Source organism: Schistocerca gregaria, chromosome 1 (genome assembly GCF_023897955.1).
Source record: "Schistocerca gregaria isolate iqSchGreg1 chromosome 1, iqSchGreg1.2, whole genome shotgun sequence".
Lineage (NCBI taxonomy): Eukaryota > Metazoa > Arthropoda > Insecta > Orthoptera > Acrididae > Schistocerca > Schistocerca gregaria.
The window spans coordinates 1,045,211,172-1,045,223,390 of NC_064920.1; positions in this window are offsets into that span (position 1 = coordinate 1,045,211,172).

Below are 12,219 nucleotides of genomic sequence, written 5' to 3' on the forward strand. Positions count from 1 at the left end.
TTTTAAATGTTTGCTTGTTTGTCATACTCTTCACTGCAAAAGTTCCACCTACCTAAGAATGGCAGCAGATCACCAGCCCACTTGCATACGTATGTGTTGCGCTGACAACGTAAAAGCTGTCTTGAAGAAAACACCATCAATACTTACATTGCAAAGTCTGTGTAAACTCTGGTAGCAAGCTATCCTGGAAATTCTTATAATACTTTTTGGGCGGAAAGTGGTTGCTTCATTCTATCAGTAAAATGTCAAAATTCTGATACGAATCTTTTATTCCATATCAGTTAAAAAAAGAAAAGTACCTGCCATCAGCCCACATGCAATTAGTGAACATCACTGTCTTCAGTTCACAGCCCATATCACCAAGTACAAATGCAAGGCAGCCAGAAATGTACTAAAGTCCAACACCAAGAATTAAATGATTTCACAGTCAATAACCAACTACTATATCTGAGTTTCACATTCAGTCCTTTTCAGTTGATTTCTATTAAGAAAACTGCTTGCCAAATATTCCATATATGGGTACGAAAAATGCCACTGAATTTTACAAAGGACAAAAGTTCACATGCGTTTATCTTTCCAACAAAACAATTCTAGAACTTCCAAACTTCACAAAACTGTCCGTAAATGCAATATGGATGCGAAATTCTAATAACTTCTTTATTTTACTCATTATGCAGACAGACACGTTCAACATGACCTGCCCGTTCAATAGCTACCCAGCGATTCCTCCATGCTACTCCTTCCACAGCCTGTTATACCTGGCAGTGCACGGGAAATGCTAAACTTTGTTTGATCAAAATGACCAGCCAATCAGAGCAATCGTTCGAGATCATTCTCATGCCAAAACTGTCCTATGCCAATCACTGTTCCCAGTTGCATTCCGTCATTTCAATAGGCAAATATTAATATAATGTTTAACGAAACCAAACGAAAGGAAAACTAATCTCAGAATTTATTTAAAAAACTATTACTCTGCAAACGGCTATTCTGGCAGCCTTCTTAAAAAAAAGCAAGTACTCTTAGACATATGTTATCAGCAACGAGGGGAAAACACAAATTTTCCCACTACACAGTTATGTAATGTGGTACATTATACAATACTTAATTTCTACGTATGTCCCACTTAACACACTCACTCATTCATTCCACAACAAGAAAACAAATAGATATTAATTAAATAATAATCTTTTCTGGATTTTATATCACAAAAATGAAAAGTTGTTAATGTTTTTAATATGAAAATCCAAATAAATTGATCTGACATTTTGTGAACTCCAGTAATGATTTCAAATGATACTAAAAGACAAACTGCTATTATTCCTAACTGAGTTGTTTTAGTCTACGTGTCGGTTTGGAGTGTTTAGGTAATTTCTTGTAACCCTGAAACTGTGGCAGATAGAAGGCTGAAATTTTTATACCATATTCTGTTGAATAACAAAAGGCAGGGCATTGACTTTAAACAATATTAAATAATATTTATAGTTTATTTATATTCTTAAGGGTTTGAATATTTAGTTGCTCTAAATGACACAGATACTGCTTCCCATGGCTAGCATAGCAACAGGTGCTAAGACTCAACTGGCTGTGTCCTTCAGAGCCAACAGCTCCAATGCTACGAGCTGTTCTGCAAAGTAGATTACTGGAATAAAGTTATCGTGTATTGACTCAAGAAGTTACAAGACGAGATTGCCCTGTATGCTTTTGTGCTGTACCTGTCCCTTCGAGTTTCCACTTCACCATCACAGCGAAAACAGTGGGCCTAGGGGTGATTAGGAGTGTGATCTCGCATACAGAGCTGTGACATAAGTGACACCCAATCACCTGATCACGTTTAAAGCCTGTGAGTTACTCGGAGCACCCCATTCTGCTCTCACAATGTGTACATCTACATCTACATGACTACTCTGCAATTCACATTTAAGTGCTTGGCAGATGGTTCATCGAACCACAATCATACTATCTCTCTACTATTCCACTCCTGAACAGCGAGCGGGAAAAACGAACACCTAAACCTTTCTGTTCGAGCTCTGATTTCTCTTATTTTATTTTGATGATCATTCCTACCTATGTAGGTTGGGCTCAACAAAATATTTTCGCATTCGGAAGAGAAAGTTGGTAACTGAAATTTCGTAAAAAGGTCTCTCCGCGACGAAAAATGTCTATGCTGTAATGACTTCCATCCCAACTCGTGTATCATATCTGCCACACTCTCTCCCCTATAACGTGATAATACAAAATGAGCTGCCCTTTTTTGCACCCTTTCGATGTCCTCCGTCAATCCCACCTGGTAAGGATCCCACACTGCGCAGCAATATTCTATACAGAGGACGAACGAGTGTAGTGTAAGCTGTCTCTTTAGTGGACTTGTTGCATCTTCTAAGTGTCCTGCCAATGAAACGCAACCTTTGGCTCACCTTCCTGACAATATTATCTATGTGGTCCTTCCAACTGAAGTTGTTCGTAATTTTAACACCCAGGTACTTAGTTGAATTGACAGCCTTGAGAATTGTACTATTTATCGAGTAATCGAATTCCAACGGATTTCTTTTGGAACTCACATGGATCATCTCACACTTTTCGTTATTTAGCGTCAACTGCCACCTGACACACCATACAGCAATCTTTTCTAAATCGCTTTGCAACTGATACTGGTCTTCGGATGACCTTACTAGACGGTAAATTACAGCATCATCTGTGAACAATCTAAGAGAACTGCTCAGATTGTCACCCAAGTCATTTATATAGATCAGGAACAGCAGAGGTCCCAGGACGCTTCCCTGGGGAACACATGATATCACTTCAGTTTTACTCGATGATTTGCCGTCTATTACTATGAACTGCGACCTTCCTGACAGGAAATCACGAATCCAGTCGCACAACTGAGACGATACCCCATAATAAAATAAATGAAGCCATGCTGATTACGTGTCAATAGATCGTTCCCTTCGAGGTGATTCATAATGTTTGAATACAGTATATGCTCCAAAACCCTACTGCAAACCGACGTCAATGATATGTTTTCATTTGACTACTGCGGTTGCTGGTATGGAGTACCTGGCAGTAGGTGCACCTAATATGAAAAACATAAGTTTTTGGGGGTGTCTGGATACTTTTGATCACATTGTGTTTCTCAGAAACCCGTGACTGGATCATTTCAATGCGTGAGAGAGATTTGGAGAACTCCCTTCGTATCGAAGTATGTTAAGACAGTGCAGACAACATGTTGTTTTGTGTTATCTTATTGAAAGATAATGTCACAGACACCTCACCAATTGGGCACAGCCACCATCCTGAAATGGCTGCTCTCCAGATTACAAGCTAAATGAACCAGAGGTGACAATGTTGTGTACATAACAGCACCACATACCATCGTGCCAAATGCTGGGTCCATGTGTTGTTGATGAATGCTGTCTTGCAATATTCGTTCTACTCTGAACATCCACACGCGTTTAAGTCTATTGCAATGCTGTATATACAGGGATGATTCAAATGAAAACATTAAAAGTACTAAATTATTTTTAATTGTAAACATGAATAAAAAACTTGCATGTCATTTTTTGATGTAGTCTCCCTGATGTTGAATGCAGGTATTCCACCACTTTGGAAGTGCATAGAAATCAAGAAGAAAGAATTCTTTTGGTCATGAGTGTAGCCAGTGATGCGCCACGGATTTCACCTCTTTATCACTTCTGAAATGCCTGCTTCCTATTGCTGCTTTGGGTGCACTAAACAGAGATCTGGTGAGTAAGGAGAATGTACAAGACATTCATATTTAATTTCCTGAATAGTCTCAACTGCCTTATGGGATGTAGGCGGTTGGGTGTTGTCATACTCTAGCAATACACTTTAAGTCAGAAGAGTTCGTTGTTTACTCCTTATCGCACAGCGAACTTGATTTTTCAGCATTACTGAATAAGAAGTACTGGTTACCATCACTACCCTATCCTTGTAATGCTCCAAAATTGCTCATTTGCATCCCAGAAGAGAATGAGCATGACTTTTCCAGCAGACAGTTGAGTGCAGAATTTTTTGAATTTTGGCGATGAGCTGTGGCGCCATTCCTTGCTTGACCTTTTCTTTTCTGGTTGGTGCTAGTAGACCCAAGTCTCATAATCTGTAACAATTTTTTCCCAGATTACGTTCCATGTGGAAATGATGCAAAAATTCTTCACAGGCATCGGCGCAACAGTTTTGCAATTTGCTAGTCAACTGAAGTGGCACCCATCTTATTGAAGCACAGTACACACTGTGAACAATATTCTGCAATGAACCAATACTAATCTTGAAACTCGAGGGATTTCGTAAAGATTTACGTGTCTGTTCTCCTTTACAAGCTAGCTCCTCCACTAACACAATATTCTTGTTTGTCACTATGCGGTGAGCCTACTCAGGTCTTGGGGCATCCTCCACATAAGTTACACTGCTGTTAAACTTACTTCACCATTCTTACACTTGCTGCAATGACAAACCCACATCACCATACTGCGCTGTCATTCTGCGATGAATGTTGGTGGTTTGACACCGCTACACAGTAAACGCATCCCAGATTGCTTCTCAATCATGGTGCATGCTGACAGCACGGTGGCCATCTTGATGAGGAATCTGTTGCCTTCTCCTGTCTTGTAGCATCACTCTGCCACCTGTCTTCCACTTTATGATCCTCAAGGAACATTACTGCCACCTACCAACTCCATTGCACAGTTCTTCGAAATTTTATGGAACTGTTAGGATTTTCATTTGAATCACCCTTGTAGAACAGGGACTCATCTGGAAAGATGACATAGTGCCACACCTGTGTGCTGTGTTGCCACTGGGCTTGCCACAGTTGGTGTGCCTCTATCTGCTATCGCATCAAGGGAAGCTCCATCGATGGTCATCATGTTGATAGTCCGTGGTGCTTCAACTGCCATTCCACTGTATGTGTGGGTACTTGTCTTGCTGTGAATGAGCCCACTTCCTGACAAAGTACAGGACAGCTGAGCAAACAAAATGTCTGTTCTCTTGGGCGCTTGTTGAGTGAGGCCACTGAGATCCTGCATAGTTTTGAGTATGGCCCTCCTGAACCTACCAGTTCCATATCTGCCTGACAGTCTTGGGATCCCAACCAACACAGCCACCAATATTGCAGAACGATGCACTGCAATCTCCACAGCCTATGATCCCACGATGGGCTGGTAGATGTTTCTCCTTCTTATGTGGTGCATCACATGATATTCTCACAAACAACTAACATTCAAAGGTGATTTCTGCATGAGAGACCTATGGCACCATCTTTCTCTATGTAGAGAATGTAGATGGTATTACTCCCACCCAATTTCTCTGGTTGTGATGAAATGTAAACCATCTGCATATCGAAGCACCTAGTACGCTTCGCTGCAGTTTGACTTTTGTTGCCTGCAGCCTTCATGGTGTAGCAGTTAAATGACCAGCAGTTAAGTGGTTTTTATGACCATGAGTGTTAAATAGCAGCAATACAGTATTCTCATTAATCAGATCTGACTAAGAAGAGAAGGGCAAAATTTGACGGAATTGGAAATGGTGACTCAGATATGCTACTGAAGGAAAATTTAAGATGTTAAAAATAGGGCAAAAGTTTACTAAGGGCACACAGTAGATGAAAAAATTAATTATTTCCAAAAATATTCTTACAAACTGGAAATCCAGTTTTCCTTACTAACGGTCTGGGACAACTGAAGTAAGACGAAGGGGGCTAACATCTGGGATCAAAGAATCTTGTGTCAGGAGACTTTACTTACTGTGAGGGACTAACTTAAAAATAGATCACACACAGAACAAAATCCTTCATAGTGCTGTCAAAAAGGGATAAACCGTCACTATGCATGGCAGGAAATGAATTGGTTGGACGTTATCCTTAGGATCAAAGGGAGTTGTACAGAAACCAAATAGAATTATACAGAATGTCCTTACAGAATGTAAAGAAAAAAGTTGAACCTCCTCCTACATTCTCAGTAACTCTTACTGATGTATCACTATGCATTAAATAGTTATAGCTGTTGGTAGTTGCTCTTTTTATTCTGGACTGTCTTTGCATTAGTTACATAGTAATTTATCACATATTTAGTTCCAAAAATTTCTTCATTTCTTATACCCTTAACATTTATTTCTTTATCTTCTTTATAAATATTCTTCCTTTTTTCAGATTACATTTTCACTCTACTGCAGAATGAGTGCTGACTTGGAACTTCCTGGCACATTAAAACTGTATGCTGGCCTGGGAACTCGAACCTGGAACTTCCCTTTTACAGTCATATGCTCTCAGAGCAGTTTTGGAAGGTAAGAGATGAGATACTGGCAGATATAAGGCTGTGGGGATGGGTCGCAAGTCATGCTTGGATAGCTCAACCAGTAGAGCACTTCCCCGAAAAACAAAGGCCCAGTTTGGAGTTGCAGTCTGGCACACGGTTTTAATTTGCCAGAATGTTTCAAAATTCTTCCTAATCATCAATTAAGGTTTTTGAATTGATAAATCCAGTCTTGTAATTAACATTTAGATCTTTCAACTTAGTATCTAATATATTCTATGTTTCAATAGCCTCTAATCACTGGAGATTAAGAACTATTTCAAGACTACAAAGAGAGTGACTTTTTAAAACAGACTATAAGTTGAGTAATACTATAAATATATAAAATAAGTATATTTTGTGCAAAGAACTGGAAATGATAACTTTTCCAAAATGTCAGCTTCAGTAAATGCTAGTAATTTTTAATGTGTCTGTGCATTTAAGTCAAAGTTGGGTAGTTTTTACATAGAAACTTATTTACTTTCTTTTGAGAATCTATAAAAAGCTTCTAATATTTATCATCTTATTCTTCATTCAAGGTCATTCAGTAAAGTTCATAATGTAGTATCCGTTTAAAAACTAACAGTGGTTATATCTCTAATGTGGTTTCACTTTCAACAACAGAATTAAAATCAGACATATTTCCCCAATAACGTTGAAATGTAGCAAATTGGAATAAATCGATTTGCTCAAATTCTAGTCCTGAGATAACTATTTTTTTCTTTGTGAAATACAGGTATTACCTAAATTAACAAAATTCTTATTTACATGGTATTTATTGAAAATTATTATCCAGTAGTTTAGCTGACTATGCTTATAGTAAGTGTATACCTAGTCTTTCAGGAAGCATCTCCTTTTGAGAGGACTCTGCAGTTTATGATGTTCACATGCCATGTGATCTTAAAAATATCATGAGCTAGTAATTATTTCCTTCTTTTCAGTAAATAGTTAACTATTACTGAAAAGTCATTAATCAAGGAATTAATTGTTGTTAAATTTTCTACCAGGCAAAAAATACTTTCGTTATTTGAGCCCACAAGCTTCTTAATTCCAAGAACTGGCATCATGATTTTGTTGCCCAGTTTTTTTTCTGAACTAGATAATACTTTTGGTTGGAGAAATGATGTGATAGTTAAGAAATTAAGGAAATTACAAAAATTTTGAACCTGTGAAATTTACATGAAACTTGATAAATCCTGTAGGAGGTATATATGCTTTAACAAAATAGTCCATGTGACAAATTTCTAGTCAAATATCACATAGATAAACCGAATTATTACTTGATTTTTTGCAATGTTACTGCCACTAATTTTGATGATTTTGAACTAAAATGTAATTACTAACTTCACAAATTAATTACTTGCTCGTCTGTATATAGAAGCATCAGATGGCAGTACCATCAATTGGAGTTCAGTATTCGGTTCAGTAACAACTTGTAGTCACATGAGTTGTCCGTTAATATTCTTATGATGATGAAAATCAGCTAGTTGTATTGATTCACCATGCTAATATCTGTGCATAAAAGTCTATGCCTGGTAACGACTTGGTGTAAAAGCATGTTAGAGACTGACTTAGTTAAGCATCAAGAAGTGGAAGTCTTATTTCATACTGTGAACTTTTAGCACTAATATCAATATCGCCTATAGTTATTAACTTCTCTGTCTGTATATATTTAATGTGATTTCTGTACCACTTCTTTGACGTAACATCTGTGTACATGTTTGCTACATTATTTATGTGCGTTTATGTTACAATAATTAATGTATGTTTTTTTAAGTCATTTTCTGTCAAAGAATGTAAATGATAAAACTTTACTTGTTAATAATTCATGCATAGGGAACTTAGGATTTTAATCATGTGAAAGACGGAGAGAAGTCCCTCTGCTACAAAACTGGTTTGGTGGGAACAGAAAAGATGGATTTGTTGGTCGAATTGCCAAGTTCCTTTGTGGCAAGAATTAGTTGGTGGTAACATGCAAAGTGGTCTTGTGTGATGAATATGGCAAGAAAAGCAGCAAGACTATTTAAAATAGCCATGGATGCAGAAGAAATTTGGCTCAGTATCCATGACATTCATGTTAACTTTGATTATAGATTTAAGTGTCAGGAAGTCTTTTGTGGAAGTATTTGTATGGAGTATAGCCATGCATGGAAATGAAACATGGATGAGTAACAGATTTAAACAAGAAAATAGAAGCCTTTGAAATGTGGTGGTACAGAAGAATTCTGAAGACTAGGTGGGTAGATCACATAACTAATGTGGAGACACTGAACAGAATTGGTGACAAAAGAAATTTGTGGTACAGCATGAATAGAAAAAGGGATCAGTTGGTAGTACACACTGTGAGATATCAAGGGATCGCCAATTTAGTACTAGGGGGAAGCGTGCTTGGTAAAAATTGTAGAGGGAGATCAAGACATGAATACAGTAAGCAGATTCAGAGGGACATAGGTTACAGTAGTTATTCAAAAATTAAGAGGCTTGCACAGGATATAGTAGCATTGAGTTATGTTGAGCACTCATTTTAAGTCATTTATCTTAACAGGGTCCTAAGAGCTGTGGTATTCCAAAGTATCCTGTCCTACTGAATCAAAAAGTAATCAATTTCTATAACAACATTTAATAACATTAGTGGAGTAGTAGATGTCTTAACCATGCAGTGACTTTTGTTTCTGAAGTACACCACTTGTTTTTCATGAGGGACAGTTAAAGTTTCTAATAAGTACATTTGCAAAGAAATTATCTGAAGTATTTTGCCTATATGTCGTTCTTACTGAAATATCAAAACAGCATTTGCATTATTAGCATAAAACTGGGTCATTCTGAATGATTTACTAGCTCAGAAACTTTAAGCATAAGGAACAATTACTGTACAAGTTTGTAAGCAACAATGTCTATATTGCCACGTGTATACAGTTAAGTGTTTCTTATGTTATGTTTTGACTAAATTGTCAAGCTTTGATATGAGATATTGATAGATCAATTTCTCTCTCCCCCCCCCCCCCCCCCCCTTTCCCCCCAATACTAATTGTTGAATCAGATTTGCTTTCTAAATTACAATTATTATACTAATGAAGTGCTACTACCAATTTTATAATGTTTGTGTATTATAATAAGTAACAGGCAAACTATAATTTATTCAGGGACCACGTGTGTCCTATCGAGTATAAAGAAGTATATGCTCCCAGATAAAACAAACTGTAGTCAGAACAAATAAATATTTGAATGCCATTTCAGTGACAGTATTTCCCAATAATTAAAATGACAAAAGATCCTCTTGTTCAAGGTAATAGTGCTCCACCATTAGTACTGTTTATTGGTAATGACCATTAGCTTTCTGCTTTAATACGCAGATATTAAGTGTTACCAAGAGCTACCTACTGCAAAAATGTTTTAATTCTCCTTCTCTGTTATTCAAAAGTGTGCTGCTGTCTCGTATCCTGCTTGCAGAATTTAAGTATCAAGTAAATTCCACAACAGTTGTTAACTTTCTTTGTGAACAGTGAAAGTATTTTGTACAGCTTTGCCAAATTAGGCTGGCAACCAATTTCCTTTTATGTAATTAGAGTTTACTTTATTTCTATTAGAACCTTGATTTGGTTCCCATTGGTTTTCCTGGTTCTTCCTTTGATTAGAAATATTTCAAGAAATGAAAACAGTCTGCTGCATTTTCAGTACATGTGATCACAGTGAAAATTAAAATCCTTTCACAAGAGTAACATTATCGGTGAATTGCTAATTATGTAGTAGCTGGTAATGTTACGGACTGTGCCAGTCTAACATGTAGAACCATGACTGCCGAGTATGTTATGGAACTGCTTATGAAATATGTTGCCACTGATAAGGATCGCCCAGTTTATTTACTAAAATGGTCTTTGAGCTTTGTGAAATATAAACAGGAGTGTCGGTAATAATCACCGAAATGTGTGTTGACAATAATAAAAGTGCTAATAATTCAAATTTAAATCAAAGGTGTTGTGTTAGTTATTGAACACTCTAGTTATGAAGCCAACATTTTTCAGAAAATAAGATGGTTATCCCCCCCATGGACCATGGACCTTGTCGTTGGTGGGGAGGCTTGCGTGCCTCAGCGATACAGATGGCCGTACCGTAGGTGCAACCACAACGGAGGGGTATCTGTTGAGAGGCCAGACAAACGTGTGGTTCCTGAAGAGGGGCAGCAAGCAGCCTTTTCAGTAGTTGCAGGGGCAACAGTCTGGATGATTGACTAATCTGGCCTTGCAACATTAACCAAAACGGCCTTGCTGTGCTGGTACTGCAAACGGCTCAAAGCAAGGGGGAAACTACGGCTGTAATTTTTCCTGAGGACATGCAGCTTTACTGTATGATTAAATGATGACGACGTCCTCTTGGGTAAAATATTCCGGAGGTAAAATAGTCCCCCAATCGGATCTCCGGGCGGGGACTACTCACGAGGACGTCGTTATCAGGAGAAAGAAAACTGGCGTTCTACGGATCGGAGCGTGGAATGTCAGATCCCTGAATCGGGCAGGTAGGTTAGAAAATTTAAAAAGGGAAATGGATAGGTTAAAGTTACATATAGTGGGAATTAGTGAAGTTCAGTGGCAGGAGGAACAAGACTTTTGGTCAGGTGAATACAGGGTTATAAATACAAAATCAAATAGGGGTAATGCAGGATTAGGTTTAATAATGAATAAAAAAAAATAGGAGTGCGGGTAAGCTACTACAAACAGCATAGTGAACGCATTATTGTGGCCAAGATAGACACAAAGCCAATGCCTACTACAGTAGTACAGGTTTATATGCCAACTAGCTCTGCAGATGATGAAGAAGTTGATGAAATGTATGATGAGATAAAAGAAATTATTCAGGTAGTGAAGAGAGACGAAAATTTAATAGTCATGGGTGACTGGAACTCATCAGTAGGAAAAGGGAGAGAGGGAAACATAGTAGGTGATTATGGATTGGGGCTAAGAAATGAAAGAGGAAGCCGTCTGGCAGAATTTTGCACAGAGCACAACTTAATCATAGCTAACACTTGGTTCAAGAATCATAAAAGAAGGTTGTACACATGGAAGAATCCTGGAGATACTAAAAGGTATCAGATAGATTATATAATGGTAAGACACAGATTTAGGAACCAGGTTTTTAATTGTAGGACATTTCCAGGGGCAGATGTGGACTCTGACCACAATCTATTGGTTATGACCTGTAGGTTAAAACTGAAGAAACTGCAAAAAGGTGGGAATTTAAGGACATGGGATCTGGATAAGCTGAAAGAACCAGAGGTTGTACAGAGTTTCAAGGAGAGCATAAGGGAACAATTGACAGCAATGAGGGAAAGAAACACAGTAGAAGAAGAATGGGTAGCTCTGAGGGATGAAGTAGTGAAGGCAGCAGAGGATAAAGTAGGTAAAAAGACGAGGGCTGCTAGAAATCCTTGGGTAACAGAAGAAATATTGAATTTAATTGATGAAAGGAGAAAATATAAAAATGCAGTAAATGAAGCAGGCAAAAAGGAATACAAACGTCTCAAAAAGGGGATCGACAGGAAGTGCAAAATGGCTAAGCAGGGATGGCTAGAGGACAAATGTAAGGATGTAGAGGCTTATCTCACTAGGGGTAAGATAGATACTGCCTACAGGAAAATTAAAGAGACCCTTGGAGAGAAGAGAACCACGTGTATGAATATCAAGAGCTCAGATGGCAACCCAGTTCTAAGCAAAGAAGGGAAGGCAGAAAGGTGGAAGGAGTATATAGAAGGTTTATACAAGGGCGATGTACTCGAGGACAATATTATGGAAATGGAAAAGGATGTAGATGAAGACGAAGACGAAATGGGAGGTAAGATACTGCGTGAAGAGTTTGACCGGGCACTGAAAGACCTGAGTCGAAACAAGGTGCCCGGAGTAGACAACATTCCATTAGAACTACT